The sequence below is a fragment of the Juglans microcarpa x Juglans regia genome, chromosome 6D (genome assembly GCF_004785595.1).
Source record: "Juglans microcarpa x Juglans regia isolate MS1-56 chromosome 6D, Jm3101_v1.0, whole genome shotgun sequence".
In the NCBI taxonomy this organism is placed as follows: Eukaryota; Viridiplantae; Streptophyta; class Magnoliopsida; order Fagales; family Juglandaceae; genus Juglans; species Juglans microcarpa x Juglans regia.
In genome coordinates this window covers 9,685,538-9,706,907 of record NC_054604.1, presented here as the reverse complement: position 1 = coordinate 9,706,907, position 21,370 = coordinate 9,685,538, and the positions used below count along the sequence as shown (strand labels likewise).

Sequence of the window (21,370 nt, the reverse complement as noted above, 5' to 3'; positions counted from 1 at the left end):
AAGAGACAGATGGTATTCATTTAGTGTTATAAAAATTAGGAATGCTTGGTATAATTTTAAGGTGTTTAAGTTTCGTGCATTCATTTTAAAAAATAATGAAATTTAATATTAAAAGTTAAATTTTTTTCATATAAATATCATATTTATCTACTTTTTTTAAAAAGAGTGCACCATACTTGTAAACAAATATTATATATATATATTATTATAATAAGTGGTTATCTAACTATGAATAGTAGCTTTTGTTTTTTTTCGTTAACTTTTCTTGTTTTCCGTTAAGTCAGTTAAGCCCTATTTTACCAAAAGGCCCTTAAAACTATTGATCATTTGAAGTGTAGCTCTATTGTAAAATTTAATAAAAGGTCTTTAAGACCCTTGATCATTTGATGTGTAACTTCCTTGTAGAATTTAATGAAGAATCATGTTTTACCAAAAGGCCCTTAATAGCTCCGCGATGCACATGAATTGACATTTCTTTTTTATGTTATTTTTGTTCTGACAGTGTACTCATTTTTCTTTCTTTTTGTTTCAATTTGTTTTAAATAAAGAAATTAAAATGACTTTACTATTTAGAACATTAACGCTTCAGAGTATTCTCATTATAAAATTCAACTTTAAGTAAATTTAACTAATAAAATACTTAAAACACTCAATATATAATATTAATTAGAATATAATAATAATTATTATTAATATTAATACCGAATATTATTAATTTTATTAGAATATAATTATTATTAATATTTTAATTACTAGAACTATAAAAAGGACACATTGATACCCAATGAGAAATAGTTTGTAAGATAAGTTTCATACAAATTCTTATAAAAAAATTAAAGTGGATCCCGCCTATGTAAAAAAAAAAAAAAATTATGTTTTATTAGTGAGATCTATTTTTTTACAAAGGACTTATATGAAACTTGTTTACTTAAAACTTATACTTACCATTACTCGATACCCAATAGTTTAACCTGGCTTGCATGCCAAAGCCAAACACATGCTAAAATAACTCTGGTAAAATATTATATTGGGTTGCCACCCAGACGTTTGTTATAGGTACAGACAATGCCATTTAATGGGTTCCCCATTCTCTGACTGCATATCACATGTAATTGTTATAAGGTGCACAAAATAGGATGCAATTTCCTTCACTTATTTGGACAATATTGAATGTGTATCTGGCCCACTCATTAGCTTGTGTTTTTTTTTTAAAAAAAAAAATTAATAAATAAATAAAAGAGAGAGAATTTAATTGTTTCTTGGACAGTAAAAATACATTTTCCATTGTTGTGCTAGGCAATGACTAGACGAGCTGTAAAGAGCTTCAAGGCTGGGTTTAGGGGATGATTTATGGGAAGGGGAAGCTGCCCTTAAGGTGAAGGGTGACATAAAGGCATTAGAAATTTACACAAAAAAACATTTTTCTAATAGTATTTTGATTTTTATGAGTATTAATAAATTAGTCTCTATAAAATAGTGTCTTTTACTTGAAGATTGGTTTTACGCACGCATCTGCCCTTTCTTTTGCTTGGGGCTTCAATCTGCATGGGCCTGCTTTTATTGGGGTGATTTGTATAATTGTATTCTGGCTGTTTGCCTGTATCATTATATTTCAGACTGGCTACATCCTTTTGAAGACTATGTTTGTGTGGCCAATCAGTGTTTAATTCCTTGATCTTGATGATTATGGTCAGTGCCTGATCGAAGATCTCTTTGTGCAGATCTAATCTTGTTTCATTTTGTTCCGTCTCTCGCTATATAATTGTTCTAACGAGGCATCGTTAGTTAGTACTTTTGAAGTATGGTCTCAAAAGTACGGTCTCAACGTGATTTATACTTCTCTTGAGACATTTCTACAACCATCAGCAATGCCAACTGAGAGAGGTTGCCACATTCAATATATCTCACACCCAATAGCAACTTTGAGTGAGAAAAGAGAGAAAAGCCACAGACCAGACGAGTCTTCCAAGGGAAATAGTTGGCGGCGGGTCCTCTCCTTGGTGGGTGAGGTTTTTTCTCTCTTACAGAGAGGATAGTCTCTTAGACTAGTTGTTGGCTGACTTGAAGAGTGTTATGGAGGAAGATTTGATAAGGCAATGGGAAGGGTTATCCCTTACTGAGCAGGAAAGAAAGGAGATGATCCTTTCACAAAATACAATGGAGAAAGCTGTGAAACATGGGAAGTTTTGTATGTTGGCTATGATCATAACTAATGAACCTATAATAAGGAAGCCTTTAAGAGCAAAATGACAAAGGCGTGGAGGAGTGAAGGTGGGATTCAATACTCAGAAGTAGGAACCAATAGGTTTCTCTTTGAGTTCAATAAAGATGAAGACAAGCAACGTGTGATAAAAGGTAGGCCATGGTCTTTTGATAGGTGGCATATGTGCTTACAAGCTTTTGAAGGCCACATGCCTATCAATGAAGTCCATTTCAATAGGAAGGAATTTTGGCTCCAAGTCCACAACATGTCACTTGCTAGTATGGCACTAGATGTTGGAAATCAGATTGGAGGCAATGTGGGAAGGGTGGTGATAAAAGTTCAGACAAATAAGAGAGGTATTGGTTGGGGTAAGTTTTTGAGAATAAAAGTCGAGGTTCATATCACTAAAGCTCTAATGAGGGGCATGTTTTTAACTGTTGATGGAAGAAAGACATGGGTAACTTTTAAATATGAGAGGCTGCCCATTTTCTGCCCCATATGTAGAGTGATTAAGCATGCTGGTAAAATTTGCTCTCAAGCCTCAAATGTATCAAGTCAGAATCAATATGGAGTCTGGTTGAGAGCACCTGCAACAAAAGAGGGTGACTTTAATCGTAAGAGATATGTCTTAACTCAAAACCAACAAGATGGTGATGAAAACCATACATGGAGGAAGGGTGATGAGTTTAGAGATGGCGTCAAAAAAGAGAAGGAAGAATGTCAGGAGGAACTTCAGGAAGCAGTTAAGGTAAGAGAGGCAGTTGTGGAAAGTGTCACTGGCATGGAATGTTTTACAACAAGATGGGGATTCTGGAGCACAAGCATGGGAGACTAAAAAGGGTGAAGTACTCAATCCCAACAAGGGAACTACCAGACATAATGCATCTACAGGAGGGTCGTGCCAATTACCACATGTAGAAGGTCCTGGCCAAGTAAAAACTTATTGCTCAGCAAAGGGACTCTCTTCTAAGTCTGATCTGATGGCTCAAGTCCATTTTCTAGATCAATTTATCTCAAACCAGGTCCAGATACTGGAAGATTCTAAAAAGAGGGCACAATGGAAAAGAAGGGCTAGGGACAAGCATTTTGTTACCTTAGTTGATGACACTAAGGGAAGAAGTGCAGGGCATATTACAAACAAAAAGAGAGTTGGTAGTTCTCCTAGTGAGGAAACAGACCCTCTAAAGGAAAAATGTCTAAAAATGATGACATGGAGGTTATGGACTCCAACCCAATTGAGATGGTGGTGGCTGGCCTTCAGCCCCACCAACCCCAATGAGTTGCCTAAGCTAGAACTGCCGAGGGCTTGGGAACCCTCGGACAGTTAATGACCTGCATCTTATGGTGCAAAATAAGCCCCCGTCTTTTGTTTTCTTAATAGAAACAAAATGTAAGAGGAATAAGGTGGAACTTGTCAAAAGGAAATTAAAGTTTGAAAACAACATCGTGATAGATTGCAGGGGTCTAAGTAGAGGTTTAGCTTTCCTCTAGACTAATGAGTATGAAGTTGAGGTTCATTCATATACTCAGCATCACATCTCATTACTGGTCAAGAGGGCTAACGCAGGAAAGGAGTGGTTTTTAACAAGATTCTATGGATCTCCTAATACTGCAAAGAGACAGAGCAATTGGTAGCTACTGAAGATCCTTAAACCTGAGGAGTCTAAGGGGTGGCTATGTGTAGGGGACTTTAATGAAATTATAAATAATGGAGAGAAATGTGGGGGTGCCCTTAGACCATATATTCAGATGGAATCCTTTCGAGAAATTGTGGAGGTCTGTGGTCTTAGTGATATGGGATTTTTTGGGAATAAGTTCACATGGTCAAAAGGTAGGCATGGTGTTGCTTACACAAAGGAGAGGCTTGATCGTGGTTTCAGTAACCTAATTTGGTCTTATTACTTTCCTAGCTCTCGAGTATATACCCTTCCAACTCTAAGTTCTTATCATTGTCTTATTTTTGTTACCTTGGAAAAGAACCTCACTGAGTTGGGCATGTTAGACAAACCTTTCAGGTTTGAGACAAGTTGGTCTCAAAGGGAGGAATGCAACAAGATTGTGGAGGATGTATGGAGGCTACCTAGGCTAGCAGAGAACAAGGTAAGTTTTATTACTAAAGGCCTAAAGAATTGCAAGGAAAAGTTGAAGATATGGTGCAAAAGTAAATATGGCAACTCAAAAAAAGAAGTGAATGCAAAGCTGGCATAGATCTCCAATTTACAAGAGAGGAATTCAGGCCACTTGACTGAGAGTATTAAGCAACTACAAAGAGAAGTTGATGGTTTACTTGAAGAAGAACACTTGAAATGGAAGCAAAGAGCTAAACAAAAGTGGTTAAATGAGGGGGATAGAAACACAAAGGCCCGGTTTGTATTCGCAACTCATATCACTACTATTTATTACTATTCATCAACTTTAACTCACAAATCTCACTACTATTCACAACCAATCTCACTACTATTCACAACCAATCTCACTACTATTCACAATCCATCTCAACTCATCTTCGAATCCAAATGACACCAAAGTATTTTCATCAGTGTGCATCTCAAAGAATGAAGACTAACACTATCAAAAAGCTGATGGATGATCATGACAAGGAAATGGTTTTTAAAAAGGGCATCAGTGACCCTTTTCAAAAAAATTTCAAGGAGCTTTATACATGTTCTGAACCCAGGAAAACAGAAGAGTGCCTTGCTGATATGGAGCCTCGAGTCACAGCTGAAATGAACACAATGCTTACCAAAACTTACTCACCAAAGGAAGTGGAGGATGCTCTTTTCCAGATGAATGACCTCAGCTCACCAAGTTCAGATGGTTTTCCTGCTTTTTTCTTTCAAAAGCATTGGAAAATAATAGGAGCACAAGTTAGTGATGCAGCTCTTTTTGTCCTTAACTCAAATGGTAACTCAGCTAAGATTAACAGTACTTATATTACTCTTATACCAAAGAAAAAAATCTCATACTAAAGTGTCTGATTTTAGGCTCATCTCTCTTTGTAATATTTTGTACAAGATCATCTCTAAAGTTATTGCCAACAGAGTTAAAAATATATTGTCATCCATTGCAAGCCCTACCCAATCAGCTTTTGTTCCTGAAATGCTAATAACTGATAATGTAATTGTGGCTTTTAAGGCAATGCATACTATGAAGTGTAAGATGACAGGCAAAGAAGGCTATATGACATTGAAGCTTGATATGAGCAAGGCTTATGACATGGCGGAATGAGGCTTTCTTAGAACTGTGTTAAACAAAATTGGGGTTCAGTTCTCAATGGATTGATATGGTGATGAAGTGGATTGAGACAATTTCATATTCAATCTTGATTAATAGAGTCCATCAAGAGGCTTTTCAACCAACTCGAGGCATACAACAATGTGACCCCCTTTCGCCCTATCTATTTATTCTCTGTGCTGAGGCTTTTAGTAGCTTGATTGGAAAGGCTGAGGAAGGTGGTCTGATCCATGGGGTGTCTGTGGCTAGGGGACATTTTATGATTTCTCATCTTTTCTTTGCGGATGACAATATTCTATTTTGTAAAGCCAATGCTATGGAATGGGAAGAGTTGTTCTGATTACTTAAAATCTATGAGGAGGCTTCTGGCCTTAAAATCTATGAGGAGGCTTCTGGCCAGAGGCTTAATCTTGATAAAACCTCTATTATTTTTAGTAAGAACACCTCAAAAGTAACTCAGCATTACATACTTTCTATTGCTGGTATCAAGACTACAATGACTTATGAGGGATATCTTGGTTTGCCATTAGTGTTAGGTAGAGCTCGACACCAAAATTTCAAGTGTATTCTGGATAAAATCAAATTGAGGCTCAGCAATTACAAAGTTAAAACCTTATCACAGGCAGTAAAGGAGATTTACATCAAAGCTGTTGTGCAAGCACTACCAACTTACACCATGAGTGTATTTAAGTTGCCTAATTCTTTATTGAGAGCAATCAACAGTGTCATATAGAATTTTTGGTGGGGGTAGCTACAAAAGGAACACAAAATTCACTGGGTTTCATGAAATATGATGCATAAGGCCAAATTTGAAGGGGGAATGGGGTTTAGGGACCTTGAATGTTTTGATAAAGCTATGCTTGCAAACATTGTTGGAGGATTATTCAACAACCAAACTCTCTAGTAGCAAAGGTGTTGAATGCCAAGTATTTTAATGCTACAGACTTTCAAGCTGCTAAGCTGGGCTCTAGGCCCTCATACATCTGTAGGAGTTTCCTTGCAGCTAGACCACTCATTGCATAAGGTTCTTACTGAAGAGTTGGAGCTAGAAGGGACATTAAGATATGGAAAGACAAATGGTTGTATCACTCTAATCCAATGAAGGTTTTTACTCCAGTTAAGATATTGGATAGCAAGGCCACAGTAGGAGAGTTGATTGAGCCTATATCAAAGTAGTGGAGGAAGGACTTGATACAAGAGATATTTGAAGATGAGGAAGTTGAAACCATTCTAAGGACTCCTATTAGCACTCTGAATAGTAGGGACAAGTTAATTTGGAAAGGATCTAAATCAAGCTACGTTTCTGTTAAGAATGCATATCACCTAGTAAAGAGCTTGGCAGCAGATGTTAATGGTCAAGCCTAGTGTAGCAACAAATACAAAAGGATCCGACAGCAGGTATGGCAACTTAAATTCACTCCAGGAGATAAAGTGTTTATGTGGAGGGCTAGTCTCAAAGCTCTCCCTACTCAACTCAATTTACTCAAAAAGAGGGTGGTTGATAATCCTTTATGTCTGATATGTTGTGTGGAAGCGGAAACTGTTGTTCATGCTTTATGGAGATGTAAGTCTGCAAGGGATGTGTGGATTTAGTGTTCTAAGAGGTTACAAAAATGTTTTCTACCACAGACATCTATGTTGCATTTTGTTGAAGCTCTAATAGACTCAATGGAAGAGAATATTTTGCAAGAATTTGTAGTAGTGGCTAAGAAGATTTGGTGGAGAAGGAACATATTTGTCTTTCATATTGAATTCCCTCACCCAAACTCTCTTGTTAAGGAAGCTCATCACAACTTAGATATGCTAGTTGAGGAAGAAAGGAGGAACAACTGTCGACTCAAGTCAGAGTGCACATCAACAAAAGCCTGGTCTCCACCTGGAACAAATTGGTTTAGGAGTGGTTTGGATTCAGTTGAGATGATTTGTAAATAGTAGAATAAAAGTTTAATTATTTATTATATTTTGTGTGGGAACTTGGGAAAGTTGTTTTGGAATTTGAAAAAATTGAATTGATTATTATATTTTGTGTAAAAATTTGGAAAAGTTGTAATGATAAGATGAGATGAGTTGAGGTGGGTTTTAAATACATGCATAGCCTTAAAATTAGTCAGGATGGGGCTATTGACAAGAGCAAAGGATTGATTGGCGTTGGCATTTGTGTAAGGGATAGTGCTGGTCAGATTATGGCAACCATGAGGCATAGAAAAAACCTTTTTCCTACTCCTTTAATAGCTGAGGCCTTTGGAGCATTACAAGCAATCAAGTTTGGCATTGACTTGGGTCTTAGGCAGATCATTGTTGAGGGAGATTCCATGCAAGTGAGAAATGCTATTAAGGATAATTCTGAGCCATGGAGCAGTGCAAGTATGTATGTGAATGAGGCTAGATTTCTACTAAAAAACTTTGCCAAGTGGGATGTTTCTCATGTTAGGAGAAATGGTAACAAAATGGCTCACTTGTTGGCAAAAAAATGCTCTTTCCATTTCAGATGTAATTGTAACGATGGAGGAATCTCCTCGTATTTCATCTCTATTATAATGGAATGTGATTAGAGTTTTCCCTTGAAAAAAAAAAAAAAAAACAATGCCAACTGTGCATCAACACTAGAGTCGGATGCATTCGATGCTCTTGCTTGGCGTTAGACTGGGAGTGTGCAACATCTACTCTCTCAACCTTTGACAAAGAGAATATTAGGCTTGGGTTTCTTATGAGGTGTTACAATTGATATCATAGCCTATTCTAACAAAAAATATTAGATTTAAGTCATAATAGAATGGCCCAAAGCAAATATTGGGTATTTAAGAGAATACCCCATACTCAGTGATGAGAATAGATGATATATGAGCAATCTTATATTATTTAAGAGAGAGAAGTTCTTTCTTTTTGTAATGGCTCCAATGAGACTTTAGTTATTATCATTACTAAGGCTGTGCATATGACCTATAGACCCAACCCACCCGATTTGGCAAATGAAAAGTTATTTTGGGTTGGCATCGGGTCAGATCTCCATCCCGACTGGTAACGTGTTTGAAACGTTAGGTGTTAAATCAATGGGTTTGCAATGCAACGGATATATGCATAACTACTCCTCTCGACTCAGCAATTAGTTGGATGTATGAGCCCTAGCTTCCAAATCGTTGAACCGTCCAGATTCATTGCCTCGTTCATCGTCGTTGTTCATCAGAGTTTTGACTTTTCAACTGCACGAGTTAAAACCCACCATCTAGATTCTTTAACTTTTTTCAATATGCTTGATTTTCTTTCACCTGGATGAGAGGAGTTTTCTTTCACCATCAAGCCAATAGATGTTGTAACATTGGATAAAATCGGCTTTTGTGGGTTCACCGTTCACTTACTTTCTTCACTATATGGGTTTGTCATTTAGATGTTTGAAGCAATATAACTTTTGATCTTTGATGCTTCACTACAATTATAGCTTCTTCTTTTCTTAATGTTATGATGCAAAAAGGGTCTCCCTGCTTTTATGCCACTACAATGGTTTTGGATCTCAATGTCTCATGGTTGGCCTTTTGCATCTCAACTTCACCTATATTTATTTTTATTAGAATAATTTTACTCATCATCTCTATATTGCACACCATATATGATTTTTTACCATTTTTTTTTTCTTTAACAAGTATATGGTATAGAGATGATAAAACTCAATTAGTTTCGTAGAAATAAAACAGAAAAAAAAATTAAAAAAAAAAATCAACACATGTGTAGTGTGTGATGTAGGATGATGTGTAGCAAAACCCGTCACCACACACCTGCAGAGTAAAGCAACTCTTTTATTTTTTTTCTACTCAGGTGTGTGATGTAGAGTTTCTAAGTAGAATTTTTCTTTTATAATTTGACTTTTTGCATTCATTTTTATTACTGTGCAGCTTCTAATTCTTGGTTATTTCATCTCAACTGAGATCAAGAGGCATAAAAAATGTTGATCTTAATAGAGATCTAATGGAGGTTGTAAATCATCGTTATTTTTCAAGTAACTACAGTAATCTCGCTATATCTTGATCAAACTGTTCACATATCTAAACTACTATTAATTCATTGCTCTCTCCTCTAAAACTTTTTGGAAAGGGTAATGATACCCTTACAACCGGTTTACTACTCCTTTACTATTTATATTATATTTGAAAATTTTTATTTTTTTATCATTTTATTTTAAGTATTTTTTTAACATCCTTAATCATTAAAAAAAATTAAAAAAAAAATATATAATTTTACTAATAGTCACTTCTTTAATTATTAAGTAAAATAAAAAATTAATAAAAAAATTAAATAAAAAAAGTAAAATAGATAATAAGAGAGTAGTAATCTATCATTTTCCTTTTAATGCTAGTTTGCCTCCTTAAAGTGTCCTAAGTGCAAAAGTGTATTTTATTTTAAAAAATGTTAGTTTGCCTCCCAAAATACCCCTCTATTTTGAAATTGTGTTTTTTTAAAGTGTATTTTAGGCATTAGGGGCTAAGTGGGGGCTAGTAATGCTACGGATCAGCCCCTATTCACAGTTCATCCGTAGCCACACCTTACGTGTCACGATTTCACTACCTTTTTTTTTTTTTTTTTTTTTTTTTTTTTTTTTTTTTTTTTCTGAAAACCTGCTCACTCGTTTCCCCCATCTCCTTCCTGTTTCTCTCTTCTCAGCCATGTTCCCGCCGCAGCCCAGATATGCCGTCACTGCCGATTTGACCTCCCACCGTAGCCACCGACCACCACCACTGAGCCCGTCCTCCTCTCCCAGCCCGATGCCCGTTTTTCTCTCCCTCATGGATCCTCTATCCCTCACGGCCAAATCTGCACCGTCGACTGCCATCTCGACGGTCGACAGCACTTTGGCAGTCGCCACCACCTCGGCAGTCGACTCCCGAGGATGGGCGAGGGGGAGGCCTTGGGCGACACGGGTTTGGAGAGAGAAGTGGGTTTGGATGAGAGGGAAGTGGGTTTTGTTGGGGGTGTTGTTAGTCATTTTAGCATGGTGTGTTTTGGATGATCCCAAACAATAGGCTGATGGCAATATTTTTCGAAGTGGGGGCACTCTAGGGGCATAGTAGCATTGTCCAAACCTTTTTCCCCGCTGCCTTTATTTGGCCTTATTTTCATTTCAGGCCCTCTCCCCTCTCCTTTGTTTGGCACCATCTTCTTCATTAAAGTAAAATTGTTACTCTTCGATTCCATCACCGAAAGCAAGCATTCTTGTGCTTCAGGCTCTTCTCTCTCCTGTTCAAGCATTCCGTTGTCCTTACGGTTGAGGTAAAGATTATGAAGATTTTTCCTTCATTGTTGCGGTTCCAAGTAGAACTATGGTATTTGTGCGATCTTCTATGTCAATCTCTTCATTCTCCGACTCTATTCTCTCTTCTCTCTCAAATATGGGATTTTCAAGCAACTTGGTATGCTTGGACTTGGTACTACATAACTGATCCATTACTAATTTCCTGAGGATTTCTTACTCAAAAACAAACTGGGTAGCTTCTGCGTAAGAGTATAGACCAAATCAAAGCAGAAGAATCTATAAAAAAAATATATATATATATATATCTTGGATGCTCTACTGTTGAAAGACGTACGATTGTTTGTCAGCCATTGACTTCATAAGCTGCAAAGTACATTGAGAGAGAGAAGCAAAAGAAGTGGAGGAAAGTGGTCGGAAAACCCCAAAATCCTAGAAATGGTTCGTCTCTCTAAAGACTAGTAAGGCTATGTGTTTTCTTCTTTTTCTTGATGTGGAGATTGACGAAGAATATACCATCTATTGATAGAGGATTAAGCTATAGAGAGATCCTTAGCATTTTCCTTTAAATGAAGCCTTTTTATAGTGTTGGATCTCTATTTTAGGAGCTAAAAGTCAGGAGTTTATTTTGGGTTCATTGACGTTATTTTGAAGATGAAGTGATTGAAGGAGTATTAGTGTAAGTTGGGACTCTGAGTGACGTCCTTAATGAATAATTTGAAGCACGATTTAGTACCAAAAGAAAGGGGAAGAGTGTTAGCACCAAAAGAAAGTTGAAGAAGAAATAGTTTCTGGGTATTTTCCTTTTCATCAAAGGAAAATATTACTTTGTCCTCCTATTTGTACCGTTCTATTTGACTGTTTGGCAAATTTTTTATTTTTTATTTTTTTATTTAGTGATTAAGAAAATGATTTTAAGTGTATTGAGATTTTTTTTTTTATCTTTTTAAAGTATTTAAATACATTAAAAAAATGTAAAAAGAAAAATGAAATAAAAAAGAAAACCCAAAAATCAAAAGCAATAAAGTTAAACAGTCTACTCTGGACGGCATAATAGTCCGACTCTTCATCAAATTATCAACCTTTAATAGTTGAAAGATGATTTTGAGATGGCCTATATTGATCGCGGTGAATATAGACGTGGTTTATTTGATCTATGAGCTGGAGCATTTAGGATTACTAGGCACTATGTCTTCCTTAAGAGCATTTAAAAGCATTATCATTGGTTTGATCAAATTTATTTTTAAAATTTAGTCAATATCACACTTTTTTACATTTACCTATTCTATTTAAATTCAACCCTTACATTGGATTATCCATTCACTCTCTATATAATAATAAAATATGATTAATTTAATAAATTTTTTATTTAATTTCTTTTTATCACATTTTGTATCTCTACTAATTAAATGTTAATAATAATTATATTCTAATTAAATTAATATTAAAAAAAATCATATTTTCATAAGTCATTTAATGCTAATAACAAAAAATATTTGATTAAACTCATTTAAAATTTATCTAAATTTCTTAATTACGAGCCAAATAGTATTTTTATTTAGAGTGAGAAACTAATATTTTAATGTTTATTTAGAGTGAGAAATTAGTATTTTAATGTTTGGTAAATCAATTATGGTTCTCCATATTTGGCCAACCATTGTAATAAAAGTCTAAATTACTTTTGATTTGTCCAATTCAATATGAGATGTTTTTGACATCAATTATGCTAATTTTAGCCAATCTCCTCATTTGGCCAAGCCAATGAGGATGCTCTAAGTAGGGAGTTGGTGTTTTTGATTTTTCAGTTCTTGGATAAGGAGAAATTCAAGGGAACAGTTCATAATTAAGTCCTATTACTCTATTCATTATGTAAACTTAGTCATTGTTTAAAGCTTCATTTGGTTACACAAATAAGATAAGATCAAATGAGAAATTTGTAAATAGTAATGAGATAGTTTGAGTTAAGATGTTTTATGGGGTGTTGGAAAATGAGAGAAAAATTCAAATTAAAATATTATAAAGTTAAAGTATTGTTAGAATATAATCTTTTAATATTATTTTTGTTTTAGAATTTGAAAAAGTTGAATTATTTTTTGTGTTTTGTTTAGAAGTTTGAAAAAATTATAATGATTAGATTAAAAAGTTGATAAGTTAAAAATTTGAATTTGAAAAGTGTTTACGTTTGAATGTTGTTTAGATATTGAAATGGGTGGAGACTATTTTTAATACCAAACGGGGCCTAAATCATCTAATTGGTTACTATGAAAACTTCAGAAAATAAAAGAATACAAAACTTTCAAGCATAATTTAATAACAAGCCTCTGTTTATCGTTAGAAAAAAAAATGAGCCTAATGTCTACTCAAATAAGCCTAATTTATGTAATATGTATTGTAGAAGGGGCTTATTTGGCTTATAAATTTTTATTTTGTGTGTATAGGACATAATTATATGATATTGTATATAAAGAAATATTGTAAATATAAAAAGATATGAGAATATATTAAATTCATTAATAGTCAAAGAAAGTATCATTATATAAATGATATATATGTATACATGAAAAAATCTAATTGTAAGCGATTCTGCGCACCCATTCAATATGATTGGTCAGAAAGTAGATTTTATTGAAAATAGTGCTAATTTGAATTTAGAATATGAAAGAAACCACATTAGTACGTAAATTGGTACGCAAACTTACTTGTACATAGCAAAACTCTATATATATATATCTATATAATAGAGAAGCTAATATATGGTATATTGTAAAAATTATTAAGTAAAACAGAAAAAATAGATTTTGATAATGTATTTTAAATAACCAATACAAAAACCATTGGGAGTGCTAAGATGCTCTCCCTCTTTTGTGAGGATTTTTCCTCCTTTTGGTAGAGAGATGAGAGAGGGTTTTATTTGAAACCAGAATAACAAATATTTGATTAATCACAAATGTTGGCAGTCAGCTAGTATAAGAGTAGAAATACAATTAGTAGTAGATTGTGTATCGATCAATTCAGATGTTAGAGACACAACTTCCTTAGCAAGTCGATGAGCTACCCCATTTGCAACCCTCTTGACATGTCTTATTCTCCAACCAAATTCAACAAATTAAGTTCTTATTTCTGAAGTAAGACAGCTAAAAAAATTAGCAAGATCATCTTTAGCTAAAATAGCATCAACAATTTGGGATGAGTCTCCTTCAAAGAAAATATTCAGTAGGCCAAGATCCTTGCAAAAATAAGTTGGTGCTAGTAGACCCCGTACTTTAGCTATAGATGGTTCTATACAAAATGTTAGAGGTTTCATCAACCTTACAAGAACATGACAGTCACCATCTCTAATAACAACACCAATATCAATTTTTCTGTTTTCAGTATATATGACTACATCTCAATTGGCTTTAACCCAATTTATTGGAGGAGATTTCCAATGAAGAGCTTGAGGCATTGTGGGGGCAGATAGGCTGCCTTACATACTTCATAGCAGCTTTATACTCATCACATTCTTGAAGAGCATGGCTATAGAGATTAGAGATTAGAGAGTAGCAGAATGTAGGAAAGTCCATTCATAAATCAATGTGTTTCTTCTAAACCAAATGGATCTAGAATTACAGCAAAGAGTACCAATTCCTGTGGTGATAACCTCTCCATCATTTGGGTAAAAATGGTATCAAAGCAGTGGCAGTAATAAAGGCTTTCTGGAAAACCTTAGATCCAAGTAACCACTCATCTTTTGCTGAAGGACATGGGTAGAGAACATGTCCAGGAGTTTCATCCTCTTGTAGACAAATGGGATATACAGATTTAGCAAGAACATTTCTTTTACAGGGATTCAATTTTGTAAGAAGAGCATCAACACAAGCACGCCAAAGAAAAACTCGAATTGCATTAGTTGTAGGCAAAGACCAAATCATCTTCCATAGTAGTTGGAATTCACATTGTTTAGAAGATTCCCCCTACTACAAGAAAAGAGTTGCATGCATAAGTGGTATGCACTTTTCATAAAAAAGTGCCCATTGGGAGTTCCACTCCATGCGAGCTTGTCTGAAACAGCTGTTGAAGTCACTAAAATGTTTAAAATTTGTGAAATGTCTTCCTGAGTAAATAAAGCTTGAATAAGATCCATATTTCACCAACCTTCCTGTGTATCAATTAGCTCTGCAACCAAGGTATTTTCAAATAAAGTGTTCACAGGGGATTGAACTCTTGGGAGCTTGCTCGCGGTAACCATTTATCCTTCCAGATACGAACTTGTTTGTCATCACCAACCCTCCATATAAGTCCCTCATTGAATAGTTTGGTTGCTTGCCAAATACTTCTCAAAATAAAGGAAGGTTGACAATACAGCTGAGGTGATAGTTGAATGGGTAAAAGTATTTGACTTTGAAAATCATACTTGAGAGAAATGAGGAGAATTCAACATTCTCCAAGCTTGCTTAGCCAAGAGAGCTAAGTTAATCACTCTAAATCCCTAAATGCAAGTTCTCTGTGTTGCTTACCAACACACAAAGTTCTCCAATTCTTCCAATGAATCCTAGAGCAATTATCTTGGTGACCCCACCAGAAACTAGAGATCAAAGAGTTAAGTTTCTTATACAGAGATTGAGGCAATAAAAATATACTCATACTGTAGGTAGGGATAACTTACAAAACTACTTTGATAAGAATTTCCTTCCCACGCATGAAAATAAATTTTGTTTTCCAATTCTCCAATTTACTCCTCACTCTATCCACAATATCATAGAAAACAACCACTTTGGATCTACCAACCAAAGAAGGGAGACCTAAATACTTGTCAATATATAAAGAGGCCCTTAATCCAGCTATCTCTATTAAGAGATTTTAAGTAGAGTATTTGGTATTCTTGCTAGGGGTGTAACCGGTTTGGTTTGGTCCAATTTTGGAATATTTTAAAACCGAACCGACATATACTGGTTTTGAGATTTGAAGAACCAAAACCGCACTGATTACACCCATAAATTGATACTTCTGGTTTTATTAATTTGGGTCCGGTTTGGTCCGATTTTTCCTGTATATTATATAGTATATATAATATAGTATATTATAGTATATAATGATATAGTGATAATATATTGTAGTATATTATAATATATAATACGGTGTATTATAATACGGTGATATATTATAGTACATTATAATATATAATGATAGAGTATTATTATAACTATTAGTACAATAGACTATAGTGATATAGGATTTTAAAATTTAATATTATATTAATTAGTAATTTATCGTATAATACAAAATTATTTTATATATAATTATATATATTATATATAAAAAATTATATATAATATAAAAATCATATAAAAAATATTTTATACAATATAAAAAATTAATATATATATATGAACCAGTCCAATTTGGTGTTAGAAAAGGGAAAATCGGAATCGGATTGATTTTGACCCATTTTGAGAAAAATAAAAAGGGTACTGGATCGAACCAAACCCAATACCGGTTTGGTCTGGTCCGGTTTACTGGTTCATCTGTTTTTTTCACTCCTAATTCTTGTTGAAGAATAGAGAAGTGCTATTGAGGTAGATTCTTACACTCCTAAAATGCGATTAAGCCTTGCCCATTCATGCATATTTGCTTGACAAAATAATAGACAATCATCAACAAAAAGAGATGGCTCATTCTCACCACGCATCTGGCTATAGGAACACCAGACAAAAGACCTTGTTGTTGAGCAGGATATAATTTAGAACTTAATATCTCATCACAAAGGATAAATAAGTAGGGTTATAAGGGGTAACCCTGTCTTTAAACCCTGTGCAAATTGAACTTGTCAAAAGGAACACCATTAGCTAGAATTGAGAACGTAACTAGAATTGAGAATGAGGAGAAAGTGATGCAGTGTAAAATCATATCAATTTGTCTTGTAGCAAAATCCAATTTGGACATCACAATTGCAAGAAAGTTCATTTAACACGATCATATGCCTTGCTTATATCCAATTTTAAAGCCATGTAACATTGTCTCCCATGAAGTTGAGTATACATAGTGTGAAGGGTTTCATGTGTAACAATGATATTATCTGTGATTAAACGACTAGGAAGAGATGCATACTAACTTGGAGAAATAATTGAAGGCAAAATCAATTTCAATCAGTTTGCAAGTACGTTTGTGATAAGTTTGTAAATCACATTACAAAGGCTTATGGGTCAATGCTAAGTTACTACCTGAGGATTTCTACCTTCAGGAATCAGCACAATGTATGTGTAGTTAATATCAACAATATCAACACTAGGATTTAAAAAAAAAAAATAGCACATTTTGACACTTCATCTCCAACAATGGACCAATGAGTTTGATAGAAACATGCACCATATCCATTGGGACCAGGTGCTTTAAAAGGAACCACCATATCCCTTGTAAAAGGTTTTAACAGATCATCATTCATTGCAGGGGTAACTTTCTCTATCATAGCAGAAAGACATGTCTCTATGTTAGATGGATAAGAGTACTACCTATGCCTTTTGAATCTGTAAAAATCTCTCCTTATTCATCCAAGACCCGCAATAGCTTGGTCCTTTTAATTCTTTAGTGTTTCTATCCCCTTATTGAAGCCAATTTACTTTTGTTCTTTGTTTCCATTTCAAATGCATTCTCTCAAGAAAATAATTAATTTCCTTTTGAAGATCTTGAACATCCTCAATTGATTCAACTGTCCCACTTTGTTGTAGAATTTCAAGTCTTTTAATCTTGGTTTGTAGGGAGGCATCAGTGACATGATCTTGGTATGTACTCCATTTCTTCAATTTCAACATACAACTATTCAGCTTTTTAGTTAGACAAGTAAATTCTCCAATTGAAGGAGGAGATTGAGACCATGCTTCTTGAATCACATCTTCACAATCATCATAAGTGGAACTATTAGCATCAAATCAAAATATTCTATTATAATACCTTATCTACTGGTTGCTAGGGTGAATGGTAAGTAATATTGGATAATGGTCAGAAGAAGAAGATGCCAAAACCTAAACATCACCATCACCATCACCAAGTGTTTCACACCAGGTTTTTGTAGCAACAACTCTATCTAACCTCTCCTTAGTGAAAGTGTCATCTCCTCTATTATTTGACCATGTAAATTTACCTTTGGAGAAACCCAAATCACTTTAGTTAACAGTTTTGTAACATTTTCCTAAAAGAATCCATTTGCATATGACATCTTTGAGTCCCACCTACTTTTTCTTTTTGAAAGAGTAGTTTGTTAAAATCACCTAGACAAAGCCACAACAAAGGCTTCAACTGAGATAAATGACTCAAAATATTATAGCCTTCATGCCTTTTTGCCACATTAGGATAGCCATAAAAACAGGTTAGCATCCAAGTGAGGGTATTGACATCATTAGATCCAAGAGTTAATATGTCATTGAGAATAACAATGAATAGCAATCTATACTTCCTCTTTCCACAACAAAGCCAAGTCCCCACCTCAACCAATAACATCTACAGTGAAAAGGCAATCAAAACCCAAGTTCATTTTCAATCTTTCCAATCTATTTTTATGTAACTTAGTCTCCATAAAAAAATAGAATACTTGGCTTCTTCTCCTTGACCATATGATCAAGGTCTTGAATTGTCCAATGGTTGCCAAACTCCCTACAGTTCCAACTTAAAATCTTCATTTTTCTCGGCGGGGCTGAGAATCAGCCACTGCTAATAAGTCTATAGTTGGACCCAAAGAACGAGTCCTTGTTGATGCTTTTGGTGTAACCTCACATTCCAGAGGAAAACCAACAAAAGGTTTTATTTTTCCTTATTTTAACAAATTTAGTGGATGTAGTAGCAGTATCCACTGCATGGCCTCTTAGCCTTCTCTTCCATTTTATTAAAGAATCTGTGGGGAAAGTATCTAACATAGGCAAATTAGATTCGAAACACGAGAATTCATCATAGGAAAAGGAATCTGAGGAATGGTATTCAAGTAAGATGTAGGTAGGACCACACGAGCATCATCTTCATAGATGGAGATTGGATAGGCACAAGGGACAATTTTTATAGTTATCAAAGATTCAGGTTCAAATCTAGAAGACGTACCAATCTGATTCCCATGTGATTGGTCAACAGAAGACCACATAGGATCTAGTTTTTGTCAGCGAATAATTGTTGGTCAACCACATTATAACCAATCTCCATGTTGTAATTGTTGTAATTGTCACTATCCCTGTCATGAGTTGGTAACTGCTTGTGGGAGATAGCCTGAGAGGACCTTGTCAAATGAACAACCACAAACCTACCAATACCAACAAATGAAGAGGGCCAGAAGCCCTAAGCCAGGAACCATATTGTTGAAAAGTTGATGATCCTGAAGAAATTGAAGCACCCTTTTTTGAAACCACAAGAGAAACAAAACCTGAAAATCTTTCATACTTGAAAGATAATATACACCGCCCATTTAAGAACAACACCTTCCCCCTGACTAATGGTTGCTTTAAATCAATCTCAACAAGAAGACACATAAACTTTCCTTACCCATTACCATGACTATCAACCTCCACATGTAACATGTTACCAATTGAAGCTCCAAGTTTAGAAACAATCTCATAATTCATGCATCCAAAAGGTATATTATGCAATTGAACCCAAGTAAAAGAGATATCAGTAGGTGGAGTGAGGCCATCAAACCACTTCAAATAAAAGAAGATTCTAGTAAAATAACCACAGTTGGCTATCCCAAATACGATCTAAATCACAGTATGAAGCAAATTAAAAAATGAAGTGTTTTCCTCTATTTCAACAAAATTAATGATAGTATCAGTTTTCCAAACTTTGAGTATAGTAGTTTGTTATGAGGCCCACGAATTGGGCTTGGGGTCAAGGACAGAAGGACCTCGATGGATAACTTATGAGTGAGCCCACAACCAATTGAAGGAACGGTGCGTTTTGGAGGAAGGCAACACAGTAGCTGCAAATTAGAGGAATAATTGATCAGAGTCATGCGCTTCTGTCTACAATTTGTTATTTTAGTATTTTAGTATTTTAGTATTTTGTCCTTTTCAGTTTATTGGTCCACTTGTAAGCCATAGATTGGCATAGTTACCTGCGGGAGGGAAGTCTAGAAAAGGGAAATTACAATTTTCATTTTCATAATCTGGAAGAATATTGATCAAGTTGTTTTTCTGTTTTCATGGAGGTTGAGTATTCCTCGAAAATACTCAGTTTATCTTAATATCATTTACATACATTTCTTTATCATCCATTCCAGTATTTCACTTTTCTATTAATTTCCTGTCAAGTTCATTACAATTGGTATTTAGAGACACCGGTCCTTTATGGCTAATAACACCAGATCCAAACATGCCCACGAGGAGAGGATGCAAGTCCACGAGGAACAATTTCAAACCCTGGAGGAAAAGTTGCATGCAATGTGAGAAGATATCACTCAGCTGATGGAAATGGTTCGCACCATTGTTACCCAAACAACTGCCCAAGTGGTCCATTGTGACCTGCACCATGACAGAAAGAACAATGAATATCGACGAGATAGCCAAAGAGGGGTCAAACTAGAATTTCCTTACTGAGATGGCAGCAACCCAACGGGCTGGATTTTCAGAGCTTCCCAGTAGTTTGATTATTACCAAACACCACCTTCACAGAAGATGTTAATGGCTTTTTACTACATGGAAGGAGATACTCTAATTTGGTACCAAGATGCTATGGAAACTGTGTAGTTTAACAGCTGGGAAACTTTACTAGGGCCTTGTTGTTACGCTTTGGACCATCAGCCTATGATGATCCAATGGAGGCACTTACTCATCTCAAACAAGTGACTATTGTTGTCAGTATAAAGCCCAGTTTGAAGCCCTTTCTAACAAGATTAGAGGTCTACTAGAAGCACACAAGCTCAATTGTTTCTTAAGTGGGCTGAGAGATGACATCTGCCTGCCAGTAAGGATGTTCAACCCACTGAATCTGATTGCTGCCTTTGGGTTAGCAAAAATCCAAGAGGAATACTTAAATAGTTCTACGAAATCTGTGAGAGGGTGGATGGAGAAATCCATGGGGTCTTCAAGCTCGAGTCCTACCATGGGGCCTCACTCAGGTCCCTTACAAGGACAGGGACAAAAGGGACAAAAATTATTGAGGCCATCTAGACATATTTCCTCAACTCTGATGGATGAGAAAAGGAAAAAGAGACTGTGCTACCATTGTGACGAAAAATGGAATCCCTCACATGCGTGCAAATCTCCAAGACTTTATATTATTCAAGCATTGGATGATGACTTGGAAGATAAGGGAGAGGAAGTGTTCTTTGATTCTCAGGAAGTGGAAGATAGTTCACAAGGGGACAAAGCAGACAAGAAAATGGAGATTTCTTTGAATGTGATAACAAGAGCCCCAAATCCCAAAACCATGAGATTATGTGGCTCCATTGGAGGGGAAAGAGTGGTGATCTTTCTGGATTCAGGAAGTACACACAACTTCCTGGATCCCTCCATTGCTAAGAAGACTAAACTCTTGGTGGACCCAACAAAAAAGCTGAAAGTCAATATAGCAAATGGGGATATGGTGACCAGCGAAGGATTTTGCTAAAATGCCTCCATTAAAATGCAAGGTACTCAATTCAACATTCATTTTTATTTGTTAACACTTGGGGGTGTGATGCAGTGTTGGGTATAAACTGGTTGGAGACATTGGGTACTATTACTTGGAATTTTTCTAAACTG

General features: G+C 35.3%; 1 long non-coding RNA gene across 1 annotated transcript; it reads right to left on the bottom strand.

The window, feature by feature from the left end:
- Nucleotides 1-19,541: 19,541 nt before the first annotated feature.
- LOC121236165 lies at nt 19,542-20,359 on the bottom strand. The gene is made up of 3 exons (XR_005934662.1): nt 20,222-20,359; nt 19,948-20,149; nt 19,542-19,608 (listed from the first exon to the last, which is right to left on the bottom strand). It is a non-coding gene; the product is annotated as an uncharacterized LOC121236165 (long non-coding RNA).
- Nucleotides 20,360-21,370: the final 1,011 nt, after the last annotated feature.